The following is a 15,167-nucleotide window of genomic DNA, read 5'->3' on the forward strand; positions in this document are numbered from 1 at the left end:
AAATACAATTTTAAATTATCCTTTTAATTAGTCAAGAAAGTTGGGTGTTGGGGCTCTAAGTTGTTAGGATATTTAAGTAATGTGTTCAAAGCCTCGGATTCTCCCTACACATACAACCGGTGTTCCGGTTCAAACCTGTAATCAATGCACTTGGAGGCCGATAAGCTAGATCAAGGTCACCTACATAGGGAGCCCAAGGCCAGCATCTGTTAAACCTTGTCTCTACATAGATAGACTGACAGACATGTAGTCAGACAGACAGACACACACAGAGACAGAGCCATATGAGTGATGACTATAACTGGATTTTGATATCAAAAATAATTATTTAATTAAAAAAACACAATTATATCATTCAGTGCCTGGTTATAGCAAGTGGATAATGTACCCAAATCCCTCATGCCACGTCCCGGTCTGTAAGCTGCCAAGTGTGCGGTCTGATCTCGGTTACTACTCAAGCCAAGAAGTGTTCTGAAGACTTAACTTCACTGAGAGGAGGATCCGTGCTCCCCCCCAATTGGTTAAGAAGTGGGATAATAACGGTTGATTTTTTTTTCTGTTCTCAACTCGTCATTATTTTCTCCACTCGGGAGGCTGTTTCTGATTCTCTGTACCTGCGAACAGGCAGCAATATGCTGCACCCCACTAGGCCACACAGCCTACACTTGGCTGCCGGTTACGACGGATGTAAATCACTAAGGAACTCCTAGACTATAACTTATATTCAATTTACTGCTACAGACACGTTTATTGGGATAGAATTTTTACAGTCTCATAATATTCTGAGAAGCTCACCATAAACTATTAACGAGAGAGGAACACTATTAATAAGGAACATCCCAGAACACTTATTCTTGGAAAGTTTTGACCCTGAGAATGAAATCAGTTAAGAAGGACCCAAGATAGTAAACATAGAGCTTTAATCTGAAGAAATACTGGGAAAGAAATGTATCAAGCTGGTGTCATCAGCACGGGAACGCAAGGTGCATTAAGGATTTTTGTGAAGCGTGAGGGCTTTTAAATATTGATACCTTCGTATTACTTTATGAAATATTTATTCTCGGCCCCCATTTCAGTGTGTTATGCTATTCCCCATCAGCTGCCACCATACTAGGGAGCTTTAGGGCTTAAAATTTTGTCTTAAAGACAACTTTTTTTTTAAACTTAGGACTAGGTCTAAAGGACTCTTAAGGCATGAACTTTTAACTGCTATTTTTCCAAGGGATTTTTTTTTCAACATTGTCTGTCCACTTTAGGAAGTGTGTCACGAGTGACACATATCACATGATGTGCAACCTTAATAAAGGTGACTCAGTTAACCTGTTAGGCTCTATCAACTGCTTAGTCAATAGATAAGCCCGATGTCAGCAGCTTGCTTATTTTTTCCCCCTCTCTTTCCATTCTGTTTATGTTGATCTTGGCAGTCCACATTCCAAGAATTCTTGGAAGCTGCTTCAACGACCCAAGATGAGGGATTGCACACCCAGGGCCTTTCTATCAGGAGATCTCAGAAACTTTATTTTATTTTATTGTTTACTGATGTCATGGTTTCGGTGAATAGGATCGTGCCCCGAATTTGCAGGTATGGAGTGTGCGGTAGGGTTTGTGTCAACATGAGTCTGCCTGCATACAAGTTTCAGGAGAGCAATTTATAGACTTCTCACAGCTACTTCCCACAAAGCACACGAGCTTGAACCATATGAAATTGTCTTTGTTTGTTTCTACTAACAAATACTATATGATTTTGGGTCTATATAAGCACTGGTCCATCTTCATGCTCCTATATGACAGAGCAAGAGAACCGAAAAATCCTGACTTTCCTTGATCAAAGCAGTCTCCCAGCCATCAATATCTGGCCATGCAGATGCCATGCAGAAAAAGTCACCGTGTTTTAATTTGCAGCAAGGGCCATGAAATGTTGTTGGTATGCAGTGAACAATTGTCTTCTTACAAGTAGAATTTATAATTAGTTTTCAGAGATAAAAGGCAGAGTGTGCATTTTCTTTCTCAAGATGTTTGCATTTGCAATTTATTTGTAAATCTATCACTTTTCTATTTTAAATTGTGTTTATGTATACGTGTGTGCGTGCGTGCGTGCGTGCGTGCGTGCGTGCGTGCGTGCGTGTGTGTGTGTGTGTGTGTATTAGTCAGGGGTCTCTGGAGGAACAGAACTTAGGACTGACTGTAAAGGGGGACTTCTTGGGATGGCTCACAGGCTGTGGTAGTTTGCCTCCCAATGGCTGTCTATCAGTAGGAGTCCAAGGACCCAGTAGTTGCTCAGTTCTTAAGGTTGGTGCCTCAGCTGGTCTTCAGGATGTGCCAGAATTCTGAGGAAGTAGGCGCTCATGTCAGTGAAGGCATGGAGTCGCTAGCGAGAGTGAGAACAAGCAGGCAAAGAGGGAGCAAGTTTCCTTCTTCCCTGTCCTTTCCATAGGTTGCCACCAGAAGGTGTGACTCAGAATAAATGTGTATCTTCCCACCTCAAAGATCTGGATTAGAAAATCGAGCTCTCCCACTTCAAGTGATTTTACTGAGGGGAAAAAACCCCACTCCTCACAGTTGTACCCAGCCATTCGGTTTAATTAATTATTCCCCCTTTTGGTAATGATTTTTATTTTTTTATTTATTTATTTATTTATTTATTTATTTATTTATTTATTTTTATCTTACTTTACATTTGACTCACTGCCCTCCTCCCGGGCACCCACGCACACAATCCTTCCCCCATTCCTCCTTCTCCTCTGAGTGGGTGGAGGTCACCCTGGTATCCCCTCACCCTGACACATCAAGTCTCTTCAGGGTGAGGCGCTTCCTCTTCCACTGAGGCCAGATAAGGCAGCCCAGTATATCAGGCTCTGAGAGCCCTAAAGGTCCAGGTTAGTTGAATCTGTTGGTCTTCCTGTGGAGTTCCTATGCCCTTTGGGCTGCAATCCTTCCTCCTGTTCTTCTATAAGAGTCCCTAAGCTCCATCTACTGTTTGGCTGTGGATGTCTGTGTTTGTCTGCGTCAGCTGCTGGGTGGAGCCTCTCAGAGGACAGCCATGCTAGACCCCTGTCTTCAAGTACAGCAGAGTATAATTAATACTGTCAAGGATTGGTGCTTGCCCATGGGATGGGTTTCAAGTTGGTTTGGTTACTGTTTGCTCATTTCTCCAGTCTCTGCTCCATCTCTCATTCCTGCGTTTCTTGAAGACAGGATAAATTTGGGGTCAAAATTTTTGTGAATGGGTTGGCTCTATTGGGGGTTCCTGCCTGGATACAGGAGGTGGCCCCTTCAGGTTCCATAAACCCACTGCTGTAAATCTCAGATGAAGTCAGGGATTCTTGGAAGCCTCTCGTATCCCAGGTTACTGGTAGGTCCTCTTGATGCCCTTGAGATGAAGTGTACTGTGGGATACAGGAGGATTTGTAAGGAAGGTTTACACGCTGTGGTTCAGCTAGTAAGGCAATTGCTCTCTAAAGTGGATGGTTCAACGACACAGTATCTACTCCGTCCATGAGGCAGGATGTCTCAGCTGGTCTTCAGCACTCGCCGTAATCCTGAAAGTAAACTGTGAAGTAATGTGCTTGCCAGTGAGAACAAGAATGAGCAGGAAAGATAGCTACCTTCCTCCTTCCTTGTCCTTCGTACAGGCTATTGGCAGAAGGCGTGGTCCAGAGTAAAGGTAAATTTCCCACCTTCAAAGACCTGCATTAAGTGGCTCTTGCCACTTGGAATGATTTAATTAAGAAAAAACAAAATCCCTCCTAGGTGTGTGTAGTGTGCAGCTGCTTGGGTTTAGTTCATTCAAGAGGTAGCCAAGTTCACAAGCAAGAACGTCTTCACAGGGGTGTAATGTGGGTGGTTCTTTGTTTTAAGTAGTAAAATTTAATTGTATGTATGCCCGATCATGCATAGGTATGAGATGGTCACTGAGAGATTCTCCTTTTAAAAGTTACTGGAGGGCACAAATTTGCCTCACTGTACATGCACCCAAACCACTTTAGTCAAGACTGGTCCTTCTCTTCTTCATAGCCAGATACACTAAACATACTTAATATGTTTAAATAGAAACTGTCTAAATTTGATCGATAAGCAAGGAAGGGAAACTCATACTACTGTTCAAGGATGGGAATGCCTGCAGCATGATTCTGATGAGGGTTGAGGAGCTCCGAGTTTGCTGTGTGCCATATTGGGTGAAGTGTGTGCAGGTAAAGGAATTAGGGAGCCGGGTGCATTATTATGGGAGGGGATGAGTGCAACCACAAATCAACAAGGAACCTAGGGTATGAACTACCTCCAATGTGTGTCTGACTCCTCGTTATTTAAACTTCATATTCAGCTTGTGTTTTACAGATCTGTCCTCACCTTCTAGAATATTGATGCAACATGGATGAACTATTTTATTATTTTATTTTGTTCCCAGGAATATCTCCAGCATCTCAAATAGTAGACAGTTTAATATGCATTTGCACCAATAATATACACCATCTTAAGTGTTCTCTAGGATGTTTGCACATATGATAAGCTTCATAAGCTATACATTTTAAAGCATATCTAATTATGTATATTCTGTAATAATGTACAAGAGCTTAAACATGGAACATTTTCATCCAGCACAGTTTTATCGAGGCCTACCGTTTAGCACTGCCATTGATCTGAGTCCCATAGAGAGCATCAGATGCCCTGGAGATGGAACCACCTGACCTGGGTGCACAGAACTGAACTATGCTCTGCCGTAGGAACAGCAAAATCTCAACTTCTGAGCCACCTCTCCTGCCCCTCCATGCTAGAATTCCAAAATAATTGTTTATTTGTTTTTCTCATTCTTGGATCCAGACACCAAGCACTTGGGCTGAGCTCAATTTACCCCTTTGTTTTTATCTCTGCTATTTATATATGTCTTTATCGTGGTACTAGGAGTAGAGGCTAATGGCATTGTCAATGTTAGGTAGTCACTGTGCCGCTGGGTCACACCCTAGCCTCAACTTTATTAATTTCTTTGTTGTAGATACCTGAGTATGTTTCTGTCAGTGTAGACTGAATCCTTGTGGATGTGGGTAGATGTGCCTCTGTAGGGGCCTAGAAAAGTCAAAGGAGGAATTTGTCATCATTGTTATCTCCTCCTCCTCCCCTTCCTCCTCATCTTACTCTTCCTCCTCCTCCTCCTACTATCTTTTCCTCTTCTCCCTCTCATCCTGCTCCTTGCCCCTCTCTTTGTCTCTGTCTCTCAGTATCTCTATCAGTGTCTGTTCTCAGTGGCTTTGTCTCTGTCACCGTCTCTCTGTCTCTTTCTTTGTCTCTGTCTCTCCTCTTTCTTCTTTCTCTGTCTGTCTGCACCACCCCCTTCTCTTTGAAATAGAGATTTTCATTGAACCTGTTACTAGACTGTTAGCAATCAAGCCTCGATGTTCTTCCTGTTTCTTTCTTCTTCGGTGCAGGTGTTACAGACACACAGAGGTGTGCCCAGTTTTACTTAGGCACTGAGTTCCAAACTCACAGCTTCATATTTGAGAAGTAAGAGCTCTTACCAGCTGAGCCCTCTCCAGCTCACAAGCCTTATAAATACAAATGAAGCATTGTTTAAGGCAATGTGTGTAACTTGTGTGTGTGTGTGTGTGTGTGTGTGTGTGTGTGTGTGTGTGTCTGGGTGAGGGTGTGCTAATATTGGGGAATTCTACTCAAAGTTTTCTACTGTCTAGGTTGCCCAAGCTTGAAAACAGAGGATCACAGAGTGAGGAAAAGCATGCGGCAAGTAATCATAAAGATGAAATTCTGAAATGGCCTTGAAAATGAGCAAAATTCCCATAAAGAGCAGTATAAATGAAAGAACAATATTAAATTGTAGTTTTCTGCAAAGTAAAAGGGACCAGAAGGGACTGTTTTATTTAGGGAGCTTCAATTTAATTAGAGGATTTGTGTTCTTCGAGTGTCCAGAACTCAAACTCAAAGTCTGATACAGACAAAGTCTACTGTGGCACAGTTTTACTAATTTTAATAAAATAAGTCCTCACTTTTGTTATTTTTTCTCACTCTTCATATTCTATATAAATGTTATTTTTTTTCCTTTAGCACTCGTCTGTCATATTCTATACACACATTGGATCTCCAAAGGGTCGTGAATTGACAACCATCAAATTTGCACAAACTGTCAATTCCAGACAAAAATATCTGTAAGGTCTCTTAACACAGAATCCATAGCATTTTGTGGCTCCGAGGAAGCTAAATTAAAGGAAGGATTGCTACAAGACTGTGATCCTGCTCCAACTGGTCTGTGTTCATCATTTCTCTATACTTTTCACTCACGGGCTGTTGAGTTTAGTGAGAAGCAGCTCCCCTCCCCTCCACCCCCAACCCCCTACAATGAGTTTACAATGCACATTCCCAGGATTTGGGGTGGGGTGCAGCACTTTAAATCCATTTTGGTCTCAGATTTGACATTAATTTTCGGCCATATCTGCCACTTGGTAGAAGTGTGTTTCGAGACATCTGTAACTCCTTGAGCTGCATAGGGGTGGTTCTGATCCTAAGGTCCCATTCCCCAGTAGGTTCTTAAGCCATCAATAAAGAGGCCAGGGGCCAGTTGTTGACCTGAAGGAAAGAGGCAGGGTCCCCATAGGCAAGGAGAGATGGAGGGAGAAAAAGAGATTTCACCATGTTTGGGAGGGAGAAAAGGAGATATTGGCTGAGTAGCCATAGGCTGCTTGCTTCCCCAGTGAGGAGATTAGAAGTGCTACAAGCAGAGGGCAGTTTTGGGTTGCTGAAGAAGGAGAGCATAGCTGAGCAAGTGAAGTTGAGGGAAGATTTAGGGTACTGAGCTTGGAGCTAAAAGAAGGACACAAGATAGCTTAGAAGAGCCCAGCAATTGAGCCAATAAGGCAGGTCGAAAAATAAGTTAACGTGCTTGTGTGTCTTTCATCTGTAGAGCCAAGGGAACCTGGGCAGAGCTGGTAGTGCTGTTTGCCCAGAGCTTAAAGCAGGGTAGCAAAAACTACTCTCTGGGCTGCAGCCTCTGTATCTGGATCACAGATTCCACCTGGTTGACACTGATGCCTCAGAAGGAACCAGAGGGACTATTTTATTTAAGGAGGTTCAATTTAATTAAAGGATTTGTTCTCCTGGTGTGATGATTTGTATATGCTTGGGCCAGGGAGTGGCACTGTTAGGACGTGTGGCTTTGTTGGAGAAGGTGCCTCACTGTGAGTGTGGGCTTTAAGACTCTTGTCCTAGCTGCCTGGAAGCCAGTCTTCTGCTAGCAGCCTTCAGATCCAGATGTAGAACTCTCAGCTCCTCCTGCACCATGCCTGCCTGGATGCTGCCATGTTCCCACCTTGATGATAATGGACTGAACCTCTGAACCTGTAAGCCAGCCCCGATTAAATGTTGTCCTTATGAGAGTTGTCTTGGTCATGGTGTCTGTGCACATCCTTAGAACCTTAACTAAGGTACCTGGAGTGTACATAACTCAACCCAAGGTCTGGTACATGAATAAATGAATGGGATACTGAGATGCAGTCCAAACTCTTTAAACTGTAGTATTAATGGACAGACCTGACAAATGAGAGTAAAACCTATAGATGAAGAAAAACCAGAAAACATTATCCTGTTCCATGGTGACAAGAAAAAGGCTCCTGGCAAAAGGGGGCATTTGAACTAAAGATTCTGTCAATCACCTACACTGTGAGAATTGGTGACAGAACATTGTGAATAGACCAGGAAGCCTTTTACAGCTCTTGAAACTGTGTGGGGGAATGAGTTACATGGCTTACAATGGCGGGGAGGCTTCCTAGTTGCAAACTCAACATTGAATTAGAATATTATGCATGTTTTATGCTCCCCCAACCCCCACCCCCACCCCCACCATGCCTTAAGACTTTCAGGTAACTTTCATGACCTCAGTCATCTGTTTGTAGAATTTGAGCTCCAAGAGGTCAGGACACGGCACACTTCACAGTGCTTCACAGTCTGTAATGTCTGAGAGGCAGGGAAGAGGATGCTTCTATGGTTAAATGTTTCAGCTCCTCACTGAATAGTGCCAGTCTGTAATCTTTTGAAATAAAGGCCGAACCTCTCAAGCCCTCTGAAGACTGTTAAAAGTGTGCCGTTCTTGCGAGGATCTGAAATCATGGCATTTTATTTTGTGACATCACAGCACACTCGGATCTATAAAGGATAGCCCACGGCAGATAAACCCTCCCAAGTCTCTCTTGTATAAGTGAATGGTTACCTGTATCTGCCATGACTTTACACACCATCAGTGCATGATAAAACACACGTTTCCTTAGCGTTCTGTGTTCAGAACCAGTGGCACTGAAAAAAATCTGCCACAGCCTTCATTTCTTTTTTCTCTTTTTTCTTTTTAGATTTTCCCATTTGAGTGCATCACAATGGATAAAGGAGGAGCAGACAGTCTGACATGCTATTTATCCAGCTATAAAATTATCATAATTAGAGAAAGTGAGATATTTTGGTATTTAAAAGAGCTTATTAGTTCTTTGAGTAATATTTATAAACAAATATTTGCATTTAAAATGTATATAATTATATGGAACATAATCGAAGAAACTAGTTTTAGGGTTGTAAATTAATGGCTATTTATAGTTGCCGCAAATTTGATAGGGATTTAGATATTAAAAAAGTATTTGCTTATGCTCTGTGTCATCCTCACTCCTGAGGGGGCATGAGGGGTATTTAAGGCTTTTCACAGATGTTCCAGAGTCAATTTATGTGGCATGTGAAGGATTGATGTCATTTGTGTGAACTATATGGAAGCTGTTGAAGATATACTCCATGCTACTTTAATAGATATGTATATATTAAATATTAATCTACATATTAAAATAAATATATTAAACACTGTGTCATTTACATATTATATAAAACATGTTACATATTAAAACAATAAATATATTACTATATAATTTTGAATTTTATATTTATATGGGAGTCATTGAAGTCGTATCCCATGCTACCTTTAATATATATTAATATACATGAAGTATTAATTTATATATTAAATAATATGTTAATTATATGTTATTTTATAATATATATAATGTATTAAATAATATATATTACTGCATATATAATTTTGAATTGTACACTTAGACATGTTGTCTGTTTTGGGATACTTTGGGTGATGTAATGTTTCTGTTTACGTTGCATTTTTTGCTGTACACTTATCCACTCGTGGGCAGCATTTGATGAAAAGGTTGTGCATTCTCTAGCATATGTTCCCCTTCCTTCTCAGAGTCTTCACTGGGTTGGTGTGTTTTGGATCTCCTTGTCTGTTCTTTGCACTGCTGCTACACCTATGATAACTTTGTAGTAGACCTTGAAGAGAATGCTGATATCTGATTTTGCCTTATTCATTATTTTCTTTGTTGTTTCATCCCTGTCTTTCCATTGTAAACTTTAGAACTGGTTGATATGTACAGAATATTCTGCCTGGGATTGTATTTGGATTGTGTGGGATCTGTATATCAAACTGGGGACAAACCCAGTCTCATGAGTAGAGGCGACATTAAGTTTTGTTTATGTATTCTATGTTAAGGAGTGGAACTCATGGATTTTCTGCATACATTTTTTTAAAAAATTCATTGATGTATATTTCAATCATTTTCTGCTTATGTTAGACTTTTTGTATCCCCTGAATATTTTTTATTGAATATATTTTTCTTTTGATTTATTTGTCTCTAAAATATTATATCCTGAATGCAGTTTCCCCTCTGTCTCCTCCCCCAAGTCTCTTGCCATATGTCCCCTTTCCTTAGCATCTACTCCCCACCTTTACCTCCCATCAGAAAAGATCAGGCCTTTATGGACACCAAGAAAATATGGCATAACAACCTACAATAAGACCAGACACATATTCTCACATCAAGGCTGGATAAGGCAACTCAGAAGAAGGAAAAGGGTCTCAAAGACAGATCAAGGAGTTGAAGACATTCCTATCTCACTGCTAACAATCAGACAAGAACACTGGGCTACACACATAACAAAAACATATATGCACAGGACATAGATCAGACTTATACAGGCTCTCTGATCTCTGTGAGCCCTCTTCAGTCCCAGAAGTTGACTGTGTTCTTCCAATTAAAAAACAGGATGCAGATCTAAACAGAGAATTTCCAACAGAGGAATCTTAAATGACCGTAAAACAGTTAAAGAAATGTTCAACAGCCTTAGTCATCAGGGAAATGCAAATCAAAAGAACTTTGAGATTCCACGTTAAACTTGTCTGAATGGTTAAGAGCACCACAAGTGACAGACAGCTAATGCTGGGAACGATGTGAGGCAAGGGGAACACTCCTCCATGGCTGGTGGGAGTGCAAACTTGTACAGCCACTTTGGAAATCAACGCGTTAGTTTCTCAGAAGATTGGGAATTGACCTACCTCAAGGCCCAGTCTTAGCACTCCTGGGAATACACCTAAAAGACACTCCATCCTTTCACAAGGACACTTACTCAACTATGTCGGTACTGGCTTTATTAATACTCAGAAACTGCAAACAAACTAGTTGTCCCTCAACTGGAGAATGTATTTTCACAAAGTGATACATTTATATAATGGAGTATTACTTAGCTATTAAAAATGGCACCATGAAATTTGCTTATTAGATTTAATGTGCTCTTTCTTTTCTGTCTTTAAGTAGAATCTTGATTTACTCACGTTTCTGTCTTTCTTGTTTCCTAACATGCACATTTAATAATTTGAAAATTTTAAGCACTGCTTTGTGGAATTTTGCCTATTCTGGTACATTGTTCTTTCATTTTCATGTGGTCTAAAGGGCTTGAAATTTCTCATGAGAAATTTTATTGATTCATTGTGTTGTTTCATAGTGTTGTATACATTCCAAATGTTCTTACTTTTCTAACTGTATTTGTGGTATTGATTTCTAGAGTAATTCTGTTGCCATCCCAGAACATATGTTGAATTATTTCCATTACATGGAATGGTTTAAGGTGTGCTTTACATCAAGCATATCGCATACCTCAAGCTATATAGACTGAATCTCCTGTTGGTGCATGAAGTTCCTACAGGTGTCACATGGTGAAGCATGACAGCCCCGCTCAAGTTGACTTGATTCTTGATTTATTGTACCTGACATCTATGATTAAGGGATTTATCTTGGACTCTTTATCTGCAATTGTATATCTGTCCATTTTTTTTTGATATATTTTTGGGTATTTTGTTCATTGGTAGTTCTGGCAATGTAGGCAAGCATTTTATTGATGTCATTTCCGGCTCTTGAGAGTGCTGCTATCTATAGGCTGAACTCAAGCTCCTGATTGTTCCTCAGCTTCCGTAAGTTGTTAGATTCTAGGCACACTCTGCTCTGTCAGGTTCTTTCTTTCTGCCTGTCTTTTCTTTCTTCTATTTTTCTTTCTTCCTTTCTTTCTCCTTTCCTTGCTTTCTTCCTTTTGTTCTCAAGCATTCTGATGTTCTTGCATTATGTGTTCTTACATGTTGGGACAGTCTATCACTATGCTATGCTCCTGTTCACACAGATCTTTTTATTTTGGGCTCAGTCTCTCTCCCTTGTCATTTAAACTAAGAGAGACATCTTGGCTCTGTTTTGATCTTGTTATTATGTGTAACTGTCTCCATCTCTCGCCCTTAACCTCCCTTTCTTTACCTATAGGGGTAGTTTTATGATATCCCTGGATCCCTTTTAATGGAGATTCTCTGTACTTTAGTTGGTGTTTTTAAGCCACTCACATTTATAGTGGTAATTGGTACGTAGGGACTGACAGACAGTATGTGCAGCAGCTTCCTTTCTCCTCACTCCTTGTTTTCCATCAGTGTACCTTTGTTTTGTTTTCTACTCTTTTTTTCCCTTTGCCATTTTCTAGAGCATTTTTCTTCTTTCCCCTGATATTATATAGATTGCACCTCTCTTTGAAAAATTTAGTGGTTGCTTGAGACTTTGTAACGTACATTTAAAGCTGTTCCAGCAATGTATCCACCAGAAATCACTTGTGTTATCATAGCATTTTATTTTGATTTTATTGTTTCCATCCCCATGGAGACATTACCAATGTGTTCTTGTATATGATCCACTTTTTCTTTTCGACTCTTTGGCAGTTTAAACTTATTTGGAGTTCCTGGTTTCATCATCTCAACATCCACATGAGGGTCTGGTTCTGACACTTTCTTTGTCGCCTTAGACTCTAGTAGTATTATCTCTAATAGTATTATCTCTAGTAGTATTATCTCTAGTAGTATTATCTCTAGTAGTATTATCTCTAGTAGTATTATCTCTAGTAGTATTATTATCTCTAGTAGTATTATCTCTAGTAGTATTATCTCTAGTAGTATTATCTCTAGTAGTATTATCTCTAGTAGTATTATCTCTAGTAGTATTACACTTTGTAGGAATTGTTCCTGTTGTTGAAAGGTAGACATAAGGCATAAAGAAGAAGCAAGACAAGGGGCAAGTGTTCCGTGTGAAGTCACACGTTTATCAGGTCGAGAGTTGGGTGCATCGAATGTTCTCTCATTCACTGTCTTTATTTTCTTTGCATTTCCTAATGAAATACCTTTGAAATAAAATCCGACAAGTGTTGCTCTTTAAGTTATAACTCTGAGTCACCCAGAAGATGGTTTGTGAAGTAACTTTTGAGTTATTAAGAAGGCTATGATTTGCAAGCTTAGATTAAGTCTTAGGTTTTGTACTACCTGTCTGTCTGTACTGTGAACTCTACCAATTGTTTTCTGCTATGAAGACAACTATATCCCCTCAAAACCACAGTTAAACTCTTAGCCTGTAAGAGTATCAGAATAGGTCATAAAGTTAAGACCCCTATAATAAAGTTAGTGTCCTTATACGTTGAGATGCTACACAGATTGCTGTATAAGAACACAATGAGGAGCCATCAAGAAGTCCCCACTGAAACCCAGTTGCACTGGAGCCCTGATCTTAGCTATCTTCACTAGCCTTGTGAACTGTGAGAAAATAAATGTCATATTTTATTACCAATGGGATCTCATCGCCTTAGTTAGTGTTTCCATTGCTGTGAAGGGACACCATGACCACAGCAACTCTTCTAAATGAAAAAAATTTATTGAGACTTGCTCACGACCTCTGAGGTTTAGTCCATTATCATCATGGTGAAAAGCATTGGATTGCATAGGCAGATATAGTGCTGAAGAAGGGACTGTGGGTTCTACAGATTATCCGCAGGCAGCAGAAGGAGACTGTGACCCACACTGAGCCTGGGCTTAAGCTCCCACAGTGACACACTTAGTCCAACAAGCCCTACGTCTTAATGATGGCACTTCCTATAAGCTAAGCATTCAAGCGCTTGAGTCTATGGGGGCCAGTCTTATTCAAACCACCACACTTGTATTATGAATCCAAGAACACAGTATTATTTTTAAAAAAAGTCCATTGTATAAGAATATGTACTATAAGTGAAACGCAGACTTGAAGCATTTTAGTTAATATAATCATATTTAAGGAGTTGTGGTACTTAATGATTAAGTGTAGCATGTTTTTAAGAAAAACATAGATAGCATAAAATTGGGCCAAAATTTACCTATTGATAGCAAATGTGAAATGTTATGTGAACTTGAAAATATCCTAAAATGTATAATTTTGTGATACATAGTTGAAGATTAAGTAGTTATAACACTAGACACCCTTTGCCAATTACAGGCACAGAGTGATCCGACCATGGCCTTATAAAGAAATGCCGATTGCAGCTGCTTAGCTTGTTCCTGTCACTTCCTTCCCTCCAGCTATAAGTGTTACCTGCATATATGGTGAAGCCAAGGACAATGAACGGTTTTAGGTTTGAAATGTTGCCAGACCTCTGTTGTGATTCAAACAAGTCTTTTTAAATTTATTATGATGCATTTCCGGATTTTCTTTGATGATACAAGCAAATATATACTTTTAATTCATATATATGCATATATATGCATATATCCCTAAAGTCATGTTTATCTCTAGGAAAATACCACAGTGAGTGCCGATCTCAGCTTAGACAGACCAAATCACCACAGAAGTACAGAAGCCAAGAAACACAGTGTTCGTGATATAGAACTTGTTTGCGTTTGCCCAGATACGGATGTGTAGAGAAGTGGAAGTGTGTCTCCTCAAGCCATTTCCTGGAGCATGAGAGAAAGGAAGGAGATGAAGGCTGGGATCCAGGAGGCAGACACGTTTTGCCACAGTGCGTTTTGCTTACGCACTCTGAGACTCTAAATGGATGCTGCTGCCATGGAAGCTCCAACAACCGTGGAATTATGGGAAAGCTCTTCTCAGCCGTTAGCTTTGCTGTATCCGAGACTGGTGTAGAAAGAAGCAGAGCTTTTGAAGGGTACTTTCCAGGAGATGTTTTCTCTTTTCTTGCGGCTAGCACATAGAGAGAAAAACGAAAAACAAGCAAGCAAGCCAGCCAGCCAGCCAGCCAGCCAGCCAGCCAGCCAATGATCTTCTCAGTCTCACATTAAAAGGCAGCTGGGTATGTAGCTCAGTGGTAGAGCGCTTACCTAGGAAGCGCAAGGCCCTGGGTTCGGTCCCCAGCTCCGAAAAAAAGAACCAAAAAAAAAAAAAAAAAGGCAGCTGGGTAAATTGATCAGACTTGTAGCAACTTGAGACCAAGATGGCCAATGTACAGCTAGACCCACGATCTATAAGACAAGCCTCTGGTCCATCCTGATGCTCCTTAGGCAGATGAAAATGTCTGTCCCTGCATTTCTCCTCCTCATTCCACTGCAGGAAGGAAGCAGTAAGCATCTGGGTGGATGGGAAGGACAGGCTGCTGTTGTGCCTATGCATTTGTAAGCAAGTCTGGGTCCTAAATACACGGAATCGGAAGCAGGTTCCACTTCGTACAATTAATAAAGAAACAATAAACCTGAAATTGGAGAAAAACACTAGTTTATCATGAAATCCTGACAGTTGGCTAGGTATGTGCAGCTGAAAAACTATACACAGCCAGGCCCTTCCTTGTTATGTTTTCATAAGCGTTGTAAGCATTTGTTTTTATTGTGCCCAATGAACGTGTCCAGCACTGTATGTAAAGCCATTCTAACTGAGGTTAATACACAGTGTCGGCTCAGTGTGACTGGGGCTTCCTGTTGGCTTTTATGCACAGGCTTCAGTATGTTAGAAAGCAAACACCTATTATTTTAATTACTTGACTGAATGAGGCATGTTTATAAATGCTAATAATCA

This window comes from Rattus norvegicus, chromosome 9 (genome assembly GCF_021556685.1).
Source record: "Rattus norvegicus strain SHRSP/BbbUtx chromosome 9, alternate assembly SHRSP_T2T, whole genome shotgun sequence".
NCBI lineage: Eukaryota > Metazoa > Chordata > Mammalia > Rodentia > Muridae > Rattus > Rattus norvegicus.